The sequence below is a fragment of the Copadichromis virginalis genome, linkage group LG16, assembly GCF_057382275.1.
Source record: "Copadichromis virginalis isolate Kocher_CV1m ecotype Utaka linkage group LG16, C_Virginalis_male_GT1.1, whole genome shotgun sequence".
NCBI lineage: Eukaryota > Metazoa > Chordata > Actinopteri > Cichliformes > Cichlidae > Copadichromis > Copadichromis virginalis.
This window is the reverse complement of record NC_140633.1, coordinates 29,455,305-29,472,980: the sequence shown is the minus strand read 5'-3', so window position 1 is coordinate 29,472,980 and position 17,676 is coordinate 29,455,305. Positions and strand designations below refer to the sequence as shown.

The 17,676-nt window shown below is 37.1% G+C and overlaps 1 long non-coding RNA gene across 2 annotated transcripts; it reads left to right on the top strand.

Moving 5' to 3' along the window:
• Nucleotides 1–259: 259 nt before the first annotated feature.
• LOC146691039 (uncharacterized) lies at nt 260–17,033 on the top strand. Of its 2 annotated transcripts, none has more exons than XR_014915756.1 (3): nt 260–439; nt 9,411–9,815; nt 16,158–17,033. It is a non-coding gene; the product is annotated as an uncharacterized LOC146691039 (long non-coding RNA). The 2 variants fall into 2 exon arrangements; XR_014915755.1 differs by lacking the exon at nt 260–439 and adding an exon at nt 7,471–7,747.
• Nucleotides 17,034–17,676: the final 643 nt, after the last annotated feature.

Below are 17,676 nucleotides of genomic sequence, written 5' to 3'. Positions count from 1 at the left end.
TCATTGTTCTCCTCTCAGCACCGTTACTCCATAGACAACCCTGGCCAATAGGGGTGCTGTTGGTGAGACTTTAGTGACCCCATCTGGCAGAGGATTGGTTCAAACGTTCAACCAAAGAGAACAGAGTATAAAAACAGATAGACCACCCACCAACGACAACAGTTACGATTGGATAATCCACCCCTATGTCCAATTGTTAGTTATCTTCCTCACTCAAACAAGTTTGCCTTTGTTGTTGAAGGGTTTCTTGGTAGTGTGTGGGCTCAAGTGTGGAGCAAAGAGGAAATTGGAAACTGCTGATCTCTGTCTGGCAAATAAAGAGCAGCAGTCTACATCGGGCTGTCAGCTTGGTTATGCCACCCACTCTGATAGCACTGCCTCTTCAGTTAAGAGCAGACTTTCACTGAGACTGAATTTGAGGACTTCGGCTGGATCAAATGTAAGATTTCTGAATGGTTTTTGTGTATACACGTGGTTGTGGATATTTATGAAGAAGACTGAAGTGTACACCATGTGCTTGTTTACATTCATATGCATATGGAAATGTGTGCTTATGTAAATTCATCATCTTCAGTGGTTCTTTGTTTAGGGTAGTGTCTTGATGACTTGCAAAATAAATTCAAATCAGAGCAACTCCAAATTTGCCTTCCTGGAAAAGTTGGTAAAACTAATTTAAAACAATTCATACAAATCCTGCACTCCTTAAAGCCTACATAGTAACGTCTGAATTAGGACTCATCAAAATGTGACAAGATAAATGTTAAGATGAATAAAATAACAGGAAGGAAATGGAAAAATCTTTTTACTGCATTTCATGGTTAAAAAATAATACTGTATTCTGTTATTAAGATACAAATGAAATAGAATATAATATAGGCAAATGACTTGTACCAAAACAGAATTTTTCCATGAATATTGTCAAAGTACTTTTTAGTTTAAATACATACATTGGGGGGGGGGGGGGGGGGGGGGGAATAGACTAATCTCTGTGTTTGTGTGCTGTTCCATGCATTTTTCTTCTTGTGTATTTAGGAATTACAAGTACATTTAAAGAATACGCCTACTTTTATGAATGCACATATATCTGAGGGTAAATGCTATGGACAATCCTGCCAGTGCAGTTAGCTGGCACTGTGACTCTGCTGTGGATCAGGAAAGGTTGTCTGAAGGTAGAGGAAGGATTAGAGCACTTCAAAGCAATGCTCACTTCTAAGCTGGCTGATGCAAAATCCGCTTTGTGCAAATGGACAGCCGGCACTCCAAAAAGAAAAAAAAAAATCCAAGCCCGAAGGAGTTGAGGACAACTCGGCTATATTCTCAATATAGCGTAATGCTGACGTTACTTGAAACAGATACTATTTGAAAACTTATGTGTGAGTATAAATTATTATTATTATTTTTTTAATCATGAACTCAATAAGTTTTTTGGTTGGATAAAATTTTGTACTACTATTAAAATGTTTCTGCAATTAAGGTTTAAAATGACCAAAATAATTTTGCAAGAATTTTAAATATCCTTAAAAATCAAAGTTTTTGTGTTTTTTATTTGGCAGCATTGGAGCACCACGTAAGAGTAACCAGACATTGTGCAATACAGTTTCAGCAGGTGATAGAAAGATCCTGGTCAGAATACAGTGACCAGCAAGGCCGCTTCGGTAAGTCTTAAATCACTGGGAAACAAGACCGCCGCTCTGATGGATGTGCACAGCACACCCCGAATCAAGAAACCTCTTATCTGTCTCTAAGAAGAGATGCTTAAAAACAGACATGTGGGCTGAGTCATGCATACAAGAAGTGCACGTTTGCATGCATGCAAATAAACATTTGCACAAAACTACACAAAGAGTCACACGTGTAGTAAAAAGAGGAACAAAGCATAAGCAAAACAGTCCAGCAGATTTATGTGACTAAAGGTGCTGTGGTCAGGTGAATAAATTGGTTAGCTGGCAAAGTGGGTGGGTTCAGTAGCTTCAGTGGCCAAGACAAACCTTCTAATCATTCCAATAGACTGGCAGATTTATGCTGATAAATTATATCTGGGAATAAAATGCATGTGCAATAAGAGTCCTGCACAACTAGGCGAGATCAACAGTAAGGGTCCAAAGAAAAGCAGGAGGACGATGGTTCCAATGAAAGAAGCAGTTTACTCTTCTCCCAATAGAAATGCAATTAAAGCAAAGGTCTCTCAGCAAACTTTACCACATTCAGCAATTCCTGTTTTTCCCCTCTCTGTGTCTTTGTGAGTGCTAACAGAAATATTAATGTTGGGGACATAAAGATGAGAACGGTGGTGTTTAAGTTTTATGTTTTTTTGTATATTCACTGAATTTTTGTGGCTGTATCAGAAAATGCTTGGATACAAAATTAGATAATTGGTAATGATGTACAGAGGCTATAAAGTCAAATGTTGATTTACTCGTACACTTCAGCTGTAACACCCTGTATTAACCAAACCTTCAGTTCTGGTCCCAGTCAAATCCTGTAGGTAAATGGTATGTCACTAAAAACAAAATCAGTGACCAATTTACTTACGAGTTTTCCTTTTTCCCCACTATCCCCAAATCTGAGCACCTGCAATAACAAATAAGCAATATGTTAAACTATCTAGTGCTGGAGTACCTCATTCACATAACAGAATTACACTGTAAATGACTGAAAGTGAACTGTATCACAATAACTGTATTAAGTTTAAAGCGAAAATGTCAAAAAAAGAAGAAAAGTAATAGAAAAGTGCTAAAGTTCCATTTTTTAAAAAAAGAAAGAAAATATCAAAAACAAAAGGACTTTAAAACAAGCCAGGCCTGGGTTTTGTTTTTTGGTGTTTTTTTTCCAGGTGAAGATTTTTTTTCCTGTGCTTTTTTCCAGTGTGAACAAGCTGGATCCTTGCCAGGCCTTTACAGTGCTGTGGTATTTTGGACGAAGTCAATATGGAGTAGCGCTTATGCATGTTGTGTTTATCCAAACAGATCTGATTTCTGCCAGATTTTCCCTGCCAGCTCCTCTCTTTTTATTCTGTACTTTGTTTTTTCAGTCAGAATAAGTTAAAGCTTCTTTGTGGAGCAAACTATCTCATGCAGACCCAGGAAGCGTCTTATAATGAGCATAGAGCCACAACAAAAACCTTTTATTTAAAACAAATATTTCAGTCTGTTAATAATTATAGTAAACCTTTTAGTGTTTCTCCATAGAAACATTCATGACTTTTCTGAAGTTGGATATTTATTATACTTTCAAACCCTTCCATGATTTGTTATTGTGGTGAACCCTGTGTATATTCCCTGTGGAACCATAATGGCTCGGTAACCCATTGATTAATTGTTAAAAAGGAGTATCTATAACACAATTTATTTATGTTTTTGTACTCACGTAAATCAAGCAGGGCAGAACCCAATAATTGGGTGAAATAATGTTGACGCTGCTGAGTTAACCCAAAACTCAGAAATAGCATCACATCAATAGAAATGGGCACACTAACTTACACAAACAGTAGACGTAGATTAAAAATGGTTCATGCATCGTTGTGATCTGCATGTTATATGTAATGGCACAGTTTAAATGAAAATTGACATTTTAGATATATATGCAAAACTATAACAGTAAAATTCTTCTGTATTCCATTAAGGCATATTTATTGACAGATCAATCTACAATCAAAGATGTAATAGCAACGAGTAAACCATTAAAGAGACAAATTATTTTATGCTGAAATATTTCATATACCGTAGGTTTTCACTCAGGATTCATAGACTTTGCATTAAAATACAACTGATTTTAGGTTCTTTAGTTTTCTTGAGTTTTTCTACTGATCAGTACCGAAAGAGTCTTAGATTAATTACATGTTAATTTTCCTCTGAACTCATGTGTGTATAGGAATACGATTTTTTTTTTCTCTGATTTGCTTTTCTAAAAATGTGCGTTGTGTTACAAAGCCTGACCAGTTTGAACTGTCTGAGACAGCTGGCCGCACCAAAGCAATCTCAGCGATCACTGGACATGTCGTCATCATTCTCCTTATGTCAGGCCCCAGAACGAAGAATCCGTGGGATTAGCGTGGTTTGTATTTGTTGACAGACCAACGACAGGCCAGATCGAGAGGCAGGGTTTTATACTCTTCCACACCCAACACTGCACTATATTTGGTCTTTGAAGGGTGAGTGATTCCATATTGAATGAATATACTATATTTTCTTGCCAAAAGTGAGTGGAAATCCCCAAATATTCTCAGTTACTGTGAGCTATTCATGGCCAGATGGGAACTACAGGCTGTTATGAGGAGTCAGTTGTTCATCCAACAAAGAAAAAAAAAGTTTTTTTTCAACTGTCCATCAATAAATTTTTTCTTTTTCATCCATTTCTTTTCTAAAATTATTATTTTTTGGCATTTTGGCCTTGACAAGGGATCATACTTATAGTTTGTGTCTTGTATTTTTTAGGGCACATAAATAGTGCTGCGACATGTAACAAAACCAGCATCCAGTTTAACCCTTAAGACTACAGAATATGACACGGAAAAATAAGTGGCTACACAATAAGCAGGGCTGTAAATATACAGTAACTACAGCACGCACTGCATTGTATGCAATAAAGACATATAACACACTTTCCCCGTGATTTATTTTCTCACTTTCAAAATCTTTAATGGAATTGGAACCACTTAAAATTTTTCAAATGCCACATGTCATGTTCATGACAACACATCAAAGAGCAATTATAGTAAATGTGATTTTAAACAGTTGCAGATGTCACTTTGTATGACACTGATCTATAGTCCTGCTCTGTGCTACCAGCAGGTAGGCAGCACCAACCTTTAACTGAGTCACCGTGTGCATGGCTGCATTGATTAGGTGTGACTACTCCGGTCAGGGGCCAATTTGGGGTCGCCAGAGGGTCAAGCGTGTTGTCCAATATAACAGCGGGATCTCTGGACTGGAATGGGCCAGTATCCTGGCAACAGGCACCTCCTCCCCACCCGGAACCACGAGAGTACCCATCCCGTGGTGATTGAGAATGCAGGGTTCCATTCTCTTTTCATCAGCTTCAGTTCATCTGTTCCTATAACTTGGCCCAGATGAATTAACCTGAACAATGGAGGCAGAGGGTCAGTAAAGTGTTCGACATTGTCAAAGAGCGCAATTAAAGTGAATGTTCAGTTTGTACCGTTTTTGTGTGAAAACACGTTTAATGCTTTCCCTTTGTAGTTGTACTGTGCAGAACAATGAAACAAAATCAAACTGACATTCATTTTTTTAATCAATGACTGTCTCCAAAAAAATCCGTTGTACAGATGCCTTGTGCCTAAACTCTATACAAAATGTACAGAATACTTTGATGCCATGTTTTCTTATTCCACAAAGAAATATAAACCTGACCTAGAATAAATCGTTCCACCATACATGTGTGTTTTGTTTGTGTCTGCTTTGTAAATTGTAACTCAAATCTCAGCGAACCAAACAGCTACATTGCATCACAGGCCTGTGCACTTATAGACAATCGCTAAGTAAACTCAATGCAGTGCCATCAAAATGTCCCACTGATTTGTTTTCAAGCTACTCAAATAAGTCATTATATTAGAATAACATATGTCTTGCTATCTAATAATGTCAAGTGAATTACAAAGTGATTTGAAATGAAGAGGAGTCAGCAATTCCAGGATTACATGCTCAGTTGAATTCAATAAGCCAGTGTGTACTGTAATAGGAAACCACAGAAAAATCCATACTTACCGCATCATCTGATAAAAATGTCTGCTTGCTGCTCTGCAGGCTTCTGTTAAAGCCATTAAATACCTTGGTTTTCCTGCTAATTCCAAAATAATATTCTGAATACAAAAGAGCATTAACAGACAACAGACGTAAATGATCTTGCAATAATCAAATATTTATTAAAAATGCAATTAACTACAGATCATTAACACTGTCTGCCTGGCTGGACAACAATATGAGAAACAGAAGGATAAAATGCATTCGTTTCAGTGATCTTTCCACGCAAAAGGCTGTAAAAGTCAGAGGGAGAGAAATATGGGACTTCAAGGAAAACTCTATATAACCAGTATAACACCCATGACTATTTTTAGCTTATTACTGTTAAACTAACAAAACTAAACCTTTTCCATTCTCTAAATTTGTTCTGTGAGGCACAACTTTTAATTTGAAAGTCTCCAATTCCAAAGTGCATTGTTTGGCTAGTAGTTAGCAAGTATTTGCAGACAAATCCAATGGGCAATTACTTCCATCCACTTCCATCCAAACGATGGACAATTATGGCACCCAGAATTAACAACAAAAGAACTCACAAGGAGGTTTTTGGCACAGCACTTTGTTTGCGACCAATTTCAACTGGTCACTAGCAGCAACCTCCAGAACCTGCTTAGCAACATTTCAAAGAATACATGTTTTCTTTCCTAGAGAGGATGATAAGACATCCTTGTGATAGAGTAGAAACTCCCACAACACGTACATGGACCCCTAGTGAGGGACTACACCAAGCACAAAGCCTGACCTCTTGGAACACTTGACCAGGAACAACCAGTCCCTAGTTCATGATACTAATAAAGCTAATGTCTGTCAGCTGGTTTACACAACCATAAGTGCAACCTATCTAGGCAACCCCTTGTTTCCAAACGTCTTTACAGCTGTACGGCTCTTTCTTTGGCATCCCCTTGAAGTCTGTGTATGAGTGTGTGTGTGCGTGCGCAGATAGACGAGTTGCTACATCTGTATAAAGACTGTGATTTGCACTTCTTTATTCCAAATATTTGCTCTCCCTGTATCTGATAATAATGACTATTTTCTCCCAGTTCCCTCAGATTGAAATCGGGTGTGTTTGACCGAGTGTGTAACTTGAATATGTGCGAGTGTGTGTCCAAGTTAGTCTCAGTAATTGGGCCGGCTCTGCTCTCCCGGGGAGCTCCCGAAGGTAGAAAAACTCAACGTTCCATTACATCCTCCTGTTCGCTCCTTTCATTCAATTCGTCACACACCTCCTCTTCACCCTGCAAGTGTTTGCACCTGCGTGTATGTAGTGTTTGTGTACGTGTGCCTGGTTATTGAGTGTGTGTATGGTTATGAGTTTGCTGAGAGTGGTATGTCCTTGTTTGTGCGTGTTTTTTGGGGGTTGGGGTGTCTCATAATGAAGCCATATGGCCTGTCTGTTAGCATGCGAGCTGCCAGCACTCAGAGCTGAGATGCTGGCAAAAAGCACTAAGATCAGACGTGAGTGGCATACTCCTGTCTTCTTCTCTTTCCCATCCCTGCTCTTCTTCTTTACCCTCCCCTCCCTTCTTCTTCTCCTCTCTGTGCTCCTCCTCTTTCCTTCTGTTGTTTGCTACCCATCTTTCTGTCCCTATCTCGTCTCGTGCCTACTCCCATCATTCTTCTCATCATCTCATATGTACTTTATTCATTTGTGCATATCCCCAGTTTTTTCCCCCCTCTATTTCCATTTACTCGCATCTTCCCTTATCTTTTTTGTGCTAACACCCACTACTTAGTTCTCCTCTTCCCTCCTTTGTTCTTCACATTAGACCCTGTTGTTTTCGCGTCTCCCTCTCTCTCTTCCAATCAGATTAACTGGTGTGAAACGATCCATTTCCACAATTTCCTCTGAAGCCTGGAGAGGAGACTGTGGTCTGACCTAAATTTACATGTAAGGGAGGGAATCTAGATGACAGCACATGAAGGAGGGAGAGAGAGAAAGACCAAGAGATGAGGAGTGGGTGTCTCTGTCCGTCAGGGACTTTCTCTGGACAGTAAGAAAAGTTTTATACTTCTGTTGAATACCTTCAATCAAAATGTCAAAATAATGAGTCAAAATAATGAGTCCAACACCTGCCAGTTGTTCTATTTTAATATGAGCTCGTTAACTGAGCCTAATGAATGTATCACATTTTAATTGTAGTAGGAGAAGAAATATGATTAGAAATTATTTTAAAAATAGGGTAGTATTATTTTAACTTTTTATGTCTAACTATGTCTAACTAAATGAAAGCATTAATATACTGTAACCTAAGTTAGAATCATTTTTTATTATTATTAAAATATGTATTTAGTACGTTTGGGATCAAAGGTGAGAAACAGCTTACATTTATTTACCTTTTGTAAATAAGAATCAGAAAATAATAATCCATAAAAACCCTCAATAATATTTATCATTACTTATTGTTACTTGTTGTAGGGTTTTACCTTACAAGATAAATCCCGTAAAACGACCGATGTTCTGATTTGACACTAAAAAAAATTGAAATTAATTAAATTGAATTGAACGGAATAATTTTCAGTCTGCATTTTCACATAAGTGGTCGTATTTATTTGCACAGAGTAGTTGTTTTAACTTAAATTAGAACTTTCATTTGAATATTTTTTTTCTTTTGATTTGACACGTTTAAATTGTGGCATGGAGGTGAAAAAAGAGAGAAGCAATTAAAAGAAATGTTACATCAAACAAGAATGAGGACCCTTAAGTTTAATTTTGAAGGAGGGCAACCTCTTTACAACCAAAATTGTTTGTGCATAAAGAATTTAAAAGAACAGAAGATATCGATTTAGGTTTTATACTTTAATAATCTTTTACCTGTAAATATTTTACTTTTTCTTCTGGGGGATGTAGTTTAGATTAATTATTATTAATTATTATTATATTTAGTGGTATAACTGTTATCAGTGTACATTGTGACCAACACATAACATTAAAAAGTTTGCAGTTTATTACTATTAAGATATAACTTTATTGTTATAAAATTTATTTTGACTGTACGGGTTAAGCTTCACTTTTGAATCCAAATTGCAGAAGAGCAACTGAACAGTTTTAGAAATGTATACGATATTTTTTGGTGGAGAGAAAATTTAACTCGTATAGTTAATTTAATTGTTTGCTTGTTTTTTCTAAGTCTGTGCCAAACCTGTTGCAGTTGAACACTGCCTATAATTATGTTTAATATTAGTCAGGTAAATATCAGTTGATTGAATCACATAAATGTGAGTTGATCTGTTGAAAATATCTTTGAGTAAAGCTTTTAGTAAAAGAAAATACATATTTATGTATTTATTGGTGTAAGCTAGAATAACAGGATTTAATTCAATTCTTACTGACAGAAAAAATGTGAAAGTTAACCTAAACATCCATCCCATAAGACTGGAAAATATGTCCTGTCAATCCACAATGTATTTACAATAAAACACTTAAAATGTATGAGGTGTGATAAATGTATATGTTATGTACAGTGCAAGTTTTTTTGTGTTTGTGTGTTAGTGTGTGTTTTTAAGTGATGTACCTTGTGTGAAGTACTGTTGTACAAAGCAAGAGAGTTATTCAGAAGAAGAACTTTATCCAGGAACTATCTCTGTGTTTTCTTAATCTGTTCATCTCGGGCTCTCCCTCTTTCTCTATTTTTGTCTGCCATGTGTTCTCCACAGGGAGCAGGGGAGGTAGACTGCTTTCGCATGCATGGGTGTGAGAGGAAGATTCAACACCCCTTCACTTGCTGAGACACACATGGATGACTTAGTTTGTGTGAAAAACCCTCACGCAATGGAACGAGACAGTCTGTCCCAGAGTCAGAGGAGAGAGTGGGCCTTCCTCTCTGTACGTATGTTGACTATTTGTTAGCATAAGGCTGCTACTGTATGTATGCATGTATGCGCTTGTGTGTTTCCTTTTCAGCTTCCTGGCACGAGCAAGGCCCGTGTTTGCCAGTGTTCCTGTATGTGGGATGACTGCAGCTTGCGTGATCAGAACAAAGCAAGAGAGCATGACAGAAAATCCCTCAATACCCGGCCTTTAAAAAATGCAGGAGGCCAACGCACGCAGAAGCAAGTAAGGTAAATGTATAAATTATGGACCAAAAAAGTCTGCTTCAAAAAGAGGGAGAGATCCCCCACATGAGGCAACAAACTTTATTGCATGTGAAGACAGAGCACCGACAGCTGCGGAGTGCTTGCTAGAGTTCCTTCACTCCGTCTTGCTAAATAATGAGCCAGCACCTTTCTAATAAATGGACCGTGTAGAGCTCCTCTTGCATATTGTTGGCATTTAGCCAGTACAGTTCACATACACACTGGCCTGCGAGAAAAAGTTGAAATTTTGAATGTAGTTTCACTTTTGGCTATTTATCTGCAAACTTATAAAAATATGTTGTTTATAGTATTAATAAATATAACTTTACATACAGAAATGAATCTAAATGGAATATTTTTTAAAGCTTTGAACTAAAAGAAAAGTACATTAAAAATATATATAAACCGATTAGAAAAATCAAAGCAAACGTTATAAATATATATGTGGGGCTCGGATGTTTTTTAAGCAAAAAATAAAAAGGTTCCTATTTTAGTCTTTTAATATTGGAGTTTTTAACAATAGTATATAACATTATATTGTGGTGTGTCAAAGAAAAGTGCTTTTGAGTATTTTGCTGGTAATTTGCTGCCTTACCAGTTTTTTTAGGTAAGTATTTAAGTATTTTATTTTTTTAAATTCTGTTTTTTTAATCTTAAAAAAAAGAAATATAAAAAAAAAACACTGTTAGACCTGAAGAGAAGGATTACTAAAAATCTAACGATAAGAAAATTGTTGTTAATGTTAATTTTCTTTTTAAGACATTATAAGAAAATAACATCTATTTCTGTATTTTAGAGTAGTTGTTAGTAGTTGTTTGACTTTTTAACTGTTTCTCGCAGTGATGGTCGACTTCTACATTGCAGAGTTTCATATTAGAAGAGAAGAGACTGGCTTGTTGAAATCAAATTAAAATTCATTTTGTTATAAAATATATTTCTAACTAAAATATCGTTTTCTGATGGTAAAAAGGTCCTTTGCTGTTACTGATCAATGTTCCTGTCTTTCCTTTAACAACTAATTATCCAAGAAATTATGATTGCTGTAAACCTTTTTTACTACATGCGCTGGACAATTTATTTTAGTAATTTTACCTTAGATGAAGAATTCTTAAATGTACATAAAACTGAAATGTGATCTTTAAAAAACGAACAATTTTGAAAAGCATTTTAGGGGAAGCCCTTAACTACATCACACACTATGTTGTAGCTTACACAGGGACTTACATTTACCCATTTCATTTGTACAGAAATGAATAAGGGGACTGCAGTATAATAAATGTATAACTATTATTATATTCGCTTTTATTAGCTTTTATTAAGAGCCCATAATTTTTCTTTTCTTTTGGGAGAAATTGTTTTTTGGGGCATTTCTTTTAAAAATTGTAAAATGACTATGTTTATGAATCAGTACACAAAAAACTGTTCTGAAATCACCTCATGAAAGCACATAACCAATGCTTCATGTCAGACTAGCAAATGATGCAGCCACTTTCCCTTTATGCTCTCAGAGTCTGTGTGTTATTTTGTGCAAACGTGCAGAAAATGTGGGTTTGTCCGTGTATGCGTAACGTGCACATGCGCATTGGACAGGCTTCCTGGAGTCCTCTTTAAACTGTGCATCAAAGCATGACTAACAAGTCAGCACACAAGTCGGTCCTTGCCTGCCATGACATTGTGGCGTCATCGCTGGGATTTAGATGTCACCTATCATCGTTCAGGCAGGGTCGGAAAATCTTCACCATACATTTGCATGGCAACATACTGTAGCAACTCACTTTACCATTATTACTTGTGGTAAAGAGATTCATCTCAAATAACATTCATCAACACAGTAAGTCAACCCAAATCTAACTGTATTTGTCTCATCCTCCATCACAACCTAACAAATAAAGAGCACCTGAAACAAGAGAAGAAGAAAAAACCTATATGTATTGTAGGGATATAACTGAATTAAATAGACATTATTAACATAAATGATTGTAATGTGTATGCAAACCATTTATTAGGATATTTAGGAAATTTAACAGTAAAAACAGGGTATTTACAGTAAAGTGTTGCTTGGAGCTGGACACAGGGGTAAGGTTATAAACAATAACAATAACGATTTCACTCCTATGGTACTTAACATTGTGCAGAAGTTCTCTACTCACCTTTCTGAAGGTGCAAGTTGCAAAAATATTTGTTTGATACGTAGGGCTGTGAATTATTCAGGAATTATTTAATAATGCAGAGAAGTGAGGAGGAGACTCAAAACCATGGCAGTAAAAACTGCTCAGGCTGGCTGCCTGTAAGCTCTTGCCACAGATACAAAATGTATTGCCCTATCTCTTTCTAATTGGCAGCAATACCTACTCTTTGCAGACATGCAATTTTCACTCACACTTCATTTTGCACTTAAATAGTCTCTTACACATGCTCCATTACTAAGCAAAGTAGAAAAAATGCAAATTTGCTCATTTGCTTTTCCCATAAACTGGATGTCCCCTGAATGCACCAGGAATAACACATAACTCAGTAGCACTAAGTGCACAAATTGCATTTAAGTGTGTGTGTGCACTTGTGCGTGCGCGCGTGTGGGCATCTGCATTAATCTGGGGATCCTGCAGATACCGCTTTGCCGACAAGCGCTATCATTATACAACAGCTGTACTTGTCACCAAACAGAAAAGGCCCAAGAAAAGTAAAGCTAAGATGATAAAACATCCCCTCCCACATATACACACACGCATCACACATATATACACACGTACACACACACACAACTGGGTTGATCTGTTTAGGTGAGTCACCACTTCTTAAAGCAGCAGTAGGTGGTTATGGCAGCAGCTTTAAATAGACAGCATAAAGCCCTGAGTCAATTGGTAAAGTAACAGAGAGTGACAGAGAGAGGGAGAGGGAAAGAGAGAGAGAGAGAGAATTAGACAGTGAACACAGGAAAATGAGAGATTGGGAGTGTATTTGAGTTGTGCTGAGTGTGTCGTGCTGAGCTCGAGGGCTAGGAATCATCTCACATCCGTCATGGAGGCTGGTTGTAGGGTCAAACTCAGTACTGTGGCGAATGGCCCTGTTATCACACAGCTTTACATTCGCTGCGCTGCCTTTTCTCAAAGGCAGCAAAACAGGGCTGGAAGAAAACCAAAAATAGAGACGCCCAATTAGAACTGTTCCCAAAGCTTTGATGGAATTAGCAGTGAAAGGAGGCTTGCATAACCCACCCTCCCAAAATGTGCAGACAGCATATGCAACACTTGTCCTATTTACTGGAAATGAGTCCTGGGTCAATTTTATGGTTCTGTGAAAAAAAATTACATAAACAAAATGTGCAGCAGGTAATGCCACGTTGTTGTCGTTTAGTTTTGTGAGACATATTTTGTCTATTGTAGCATTACCTTTGGCCTCATAAAATGCTGACCAGGAACTGGTGTAGCTTACAAATATAAAGATGTGAATCCTGGTGTAGATCCTGCTCATCAGCAGCAGCTTGCCTGGTTGCCTCAGGCAATATAGCCTCAGACTGCTGAAGAAAGAGGCTCACAGATATTTCATCAGATTCATTTATATATATAGCACTTTTAGCCAAGGACTAACACAAGTCTAGGCCCAGGCAGCAACACTTTATTCTACAGGGAAAAGCAGGAATCAGATTTATTAATATAAAAATGAATACTGAAATAGCATATTTGAAATCTGTGCATAACACCTTATAAATAAGCTTTCGCACACCGAAAAAATCTTTCAATTGAATGAAAATTTGCAGAATTAAATTTGTGATTATAAGGCATTTTTGAATGCAACATAAGTTGATGAATATTGAATGGCTGTTTACATTTTACAAGGTTCAACAAAAGATGTTCATCCACAAAGTGACACATTGTGCACAAGCACACAGACACCAATGCAAAGACCTTAGGGATTTGATCATAACTCAGAGGGCAGCAGATTGTATGATATATATATATTCCAGTGGGAGTTGTAAAAGAAATACTTTTTCAATCTATAATAAATAAAACTGATGATAATGATCAGCTGGAAGATGAAGGTTTTTCCCATGATGTATCGTTTTTATAGATTTTCAGTGGCTTGTATAGTTAAAAAACATGTAAATGTACATTTTTCTTTTTTTACAAGTGTAAGAAGTAACATGTATGTATCATGAAATGTATTAGTAATCAATGGGTGACCGCTGACAGGAAAATAAACACGACCATTTACAGTTGTGGTCAACAGTTTATCAATATCTGTTGACCTTTGGGAGTTTTAATTATTTCTTTGAACTCTTATTTTTCTGTGGTGGAATGATTGTACAACATTTTTATCTTTTAAAAACAGAGAATTGGATGTGCAGGTTTGAATTTATTCAGGATTTTTATAAGCTCAGAGTTCAGGTAATGTAATCTTTTTTTTTCTTTATTAAATGTTTCAGTTACTTGTATTTATTTTTTTATTTGAGACCATCCCCAACTTTCATGACAAGCTGGTAATAAAGGTAACGTGAAAGGGGCCAACTTGCTGGTGTAAAGATTGGACTTGATTAGCCCAGCAGAGGCCAAATATGGAGACATATAAAAATGGAAGGGTGAGGAAAAAATAGGGAAATATTACAGCAAATAACGGGTTAAGTTTGAAGGGGCAACTCCCCTCCTCTTCCCTACCCAAGCAGACAAAAAGAGCGTGAGGGAGCAAGAAAATGAAGATTTTTGGGGGGCATCCTCCTCCTTTTTCCAAGCAAGGAGTTGGATGTGGGTGGTGGAGGTGGAGCAAGTCAGGGGGTGGCGAAAAGCGCCGCCGAGCATGCCTAATCGGACAGGACAGTTCCTGCTTATTATAGAACCAAGCACAGATAATAAAATCTGAATCAAACTGCTAGCTGAGAGCCGCGAGAGAACCGCCTCCTCTTCAATTTTTAAAGTTATGGCAGCGCTTGACACTGGGGTGGATCGTATAACACCAGTTTGCGTGCAAATACTTACTTAGCGAGCCAACACGGCCCAAATCTGCAAGGCCGACATGCAGGTGAGCGGCACTACAGCTCTCTAATTACACCACAGCCCCAACAGCTCTCTTCTTCGTAGTTTGTCCCATCACTCCCCTGCCTCACCAACTCACCAACAGTCACGATTTGAGTGTTGACAGTTTATTACCTTCTATTACTTTTAGTGAGAGTAGTGAATCTGAGGATGAATTCATGTTTCGGTTGCTGGGAACTGGTAGCACTCGAATAAACACTGAAGTGCCCAAATATACAAGCAGACAGGGCAGAGGAGAGCAAGTAAGAACAGAGGCACAAACAGTCAAGGGGAAGCTGGCAGCTCTGTGTGAGTTGCAAGCCAACCTTTATCTTTTTTTAATTATGCTCATATGCAGCTGATTTAAATTAGCAAAACACATTTTCCGAAAAAATGTAAAGACGCCCGGATGAAGTTGTTCATCTGCATATCAAACCCAGCTAAATCTGCACTGCCAAAGCTTTTGAATAGTTTTTTTTTTTTTGTATAAATTGGTTGTGGCAACTCTAGTATGTTAAAGATTAGTTTATACTGTAGGAAACCAGACACAAATTTGGATTGCTATGTAATGCAGACAAACAATTTGTACAGTCATCTACAGGCGCAATTTACACCCATCTCTTTTACTCCTTACTGCTTACGGGACAGTTAACATGCATATGCTCTGACTGTTATATATTGAAGAGTAAAAAAGCAACTGAATACATGAAGGGACGTTATAATTGGACTGTCCTGCAGAACTGATTTACTTCAGGGAATTTTATACATGACGAGTTAGGCATCATAACATCTTTAAGCTTAATAGTTCTGAAGTAATGTCTTATGTACATGAGTATGGGTTATGTAAATCCCTATAAATAGTAGTCTTTGCTAACCTGGACTAGATCCACTTTTTCCTTTGCTGTAGTGCTAAGTGTTATTACAGGTCTAATTTATGACATAACTCATCAGTGAAGCTCAGTGTATAGTTTAGAGGTATAGTAATTGTTTCCAGTTTGTGAATAGAATTTGCATAAAAATCAGACCTTTTATTTCAGTCTGTCCTTTATTCAAGGCAGTTAAGCCCAAACCTATGGAATATATTTTGTTTTTCTGTAAATGCACGTCTCATCAAAATCCTCATGCTGCAGCTCTCTTTGGTCTTCAGCTGGTGACTCATTCAAACTTCTCTTGCTTGTAGTGAATTAAATTTAAAAAGTAGATACCTTGTATTATTGTTCTGAGTGATGTTTAAGTGTTAACTTGAAATACAATAGAATGAAATAGAAAACGTGTCTATGAATTTATTATGAATCTTCTTTTTTTTTCATTCCCATTACAGCTGCTATCATCCATTGTATTCAACAAAGGCCAACTTTTTGCTCTCCTGGTGGTGGGTGGGTGTACCAACTGTGGATCTGCCATCAGCTGCAGTGCTTAGCCAGTCCCAAACTATACATTTTGTTTTTCATCATCTCTCTTCTGCATATCTGACTGTGTGTCTGTTGGTATATTGTACATTTAATGCCAGTAATAACTGCCAGAATCCACAGAAACTTTTGTTTTTGGTGCCAGATCTGAAGATGTGCCCCCATGCAGGGCTGTATGCATCTGGTGGTATAATAAAAGTTAGCTACAGTGAGGGTCGGAAGAACATTCAGTGACTCTTAGTGTGGCATCATAAAGGATACTTTGGATGTTTATAATTAAAATAATGACAAACTCCCGCTCATTTTTTTGTGCCATAGAAAAATCAATATCTGGTACGCGCTTCAAAGCACTCAAGGGTGGGGATTTGCAAGGGGTGAAAACTGGCAAACAAACACGGCATTTAAACTGGGTTGTGAAGATTAATCATGTGTTCAGTATGTATTGCACTGAAGACAAAAACTCTATTCATGAGTTACTGAAGAGACGGAAATTTCGGAGAGTACTTATTTCATAGTGGCCCAACTGGAAGTGTTATTGCTGTAAATTAGGACAATGTAGTCGAATACATATGCAAATAAAAGCTGTTTATTTGTTTGTTTGTTTTTCTTTGCAAACATAATAAAAAAAATGATGTATACACGATAAAGACACAGCTGAAAAATTCTATGCTAATACGTTACATCGATAATTTGTTGGACAAACTTTTGCAGTTTTGTAGTTTTCCTTCTGTACATCACCACAGCAGATTGCTGTCCCCCACAAAATTAATTGTATAATTGAGTGAAGGCCTGTTGCCTCAATATATTACTACTATATTACAGATATAACTTCTGGAGTTGATATCTGATGTCTTGAATTTGTATTTTATAGTTTTTTCCACTGTAATTTTTAAAAAGACACCCAAAGAGATGGCAGTGCAAGTGATTAGGCTAAAACAAAATAAACCTTACAGAGAGAGAGAGAAAACAATAATGAAAAACTGAATGCAGAAACACCCACAAATAAGCAGCCACTGAAGGTGGCTACAGTAAAGGTCTGGCAGTGCATTTGATGATAAATATCAATGGCTGCCTAACTAGGAATCATTGATTGCAATGATTCTCATCCAGGTATTAGAAACAATCCTTATATATACAATTATGTTAGTTTGAGTCTGAAAATATAAAAATTAAAGGTGAAAGCCTGCACTTCAGTTACACATTGATTGTCAGGTCTTAAAATCCATTGTGGTGGTATACAGAGGCAAAACTATAAACATCTGTCTTTGAGCAACAAATGGGCCCAACTTTCTGCAGACTTTGGAATTAATCAGCATTTACATAATACAGCTATTAGATTTAACAGAGCTTGAGATGAAATGCTACATATTCAAATTTAATTGAATCTGCTCTCAGCAGATTGCTACACAATGCACTACCATAACAATCCAT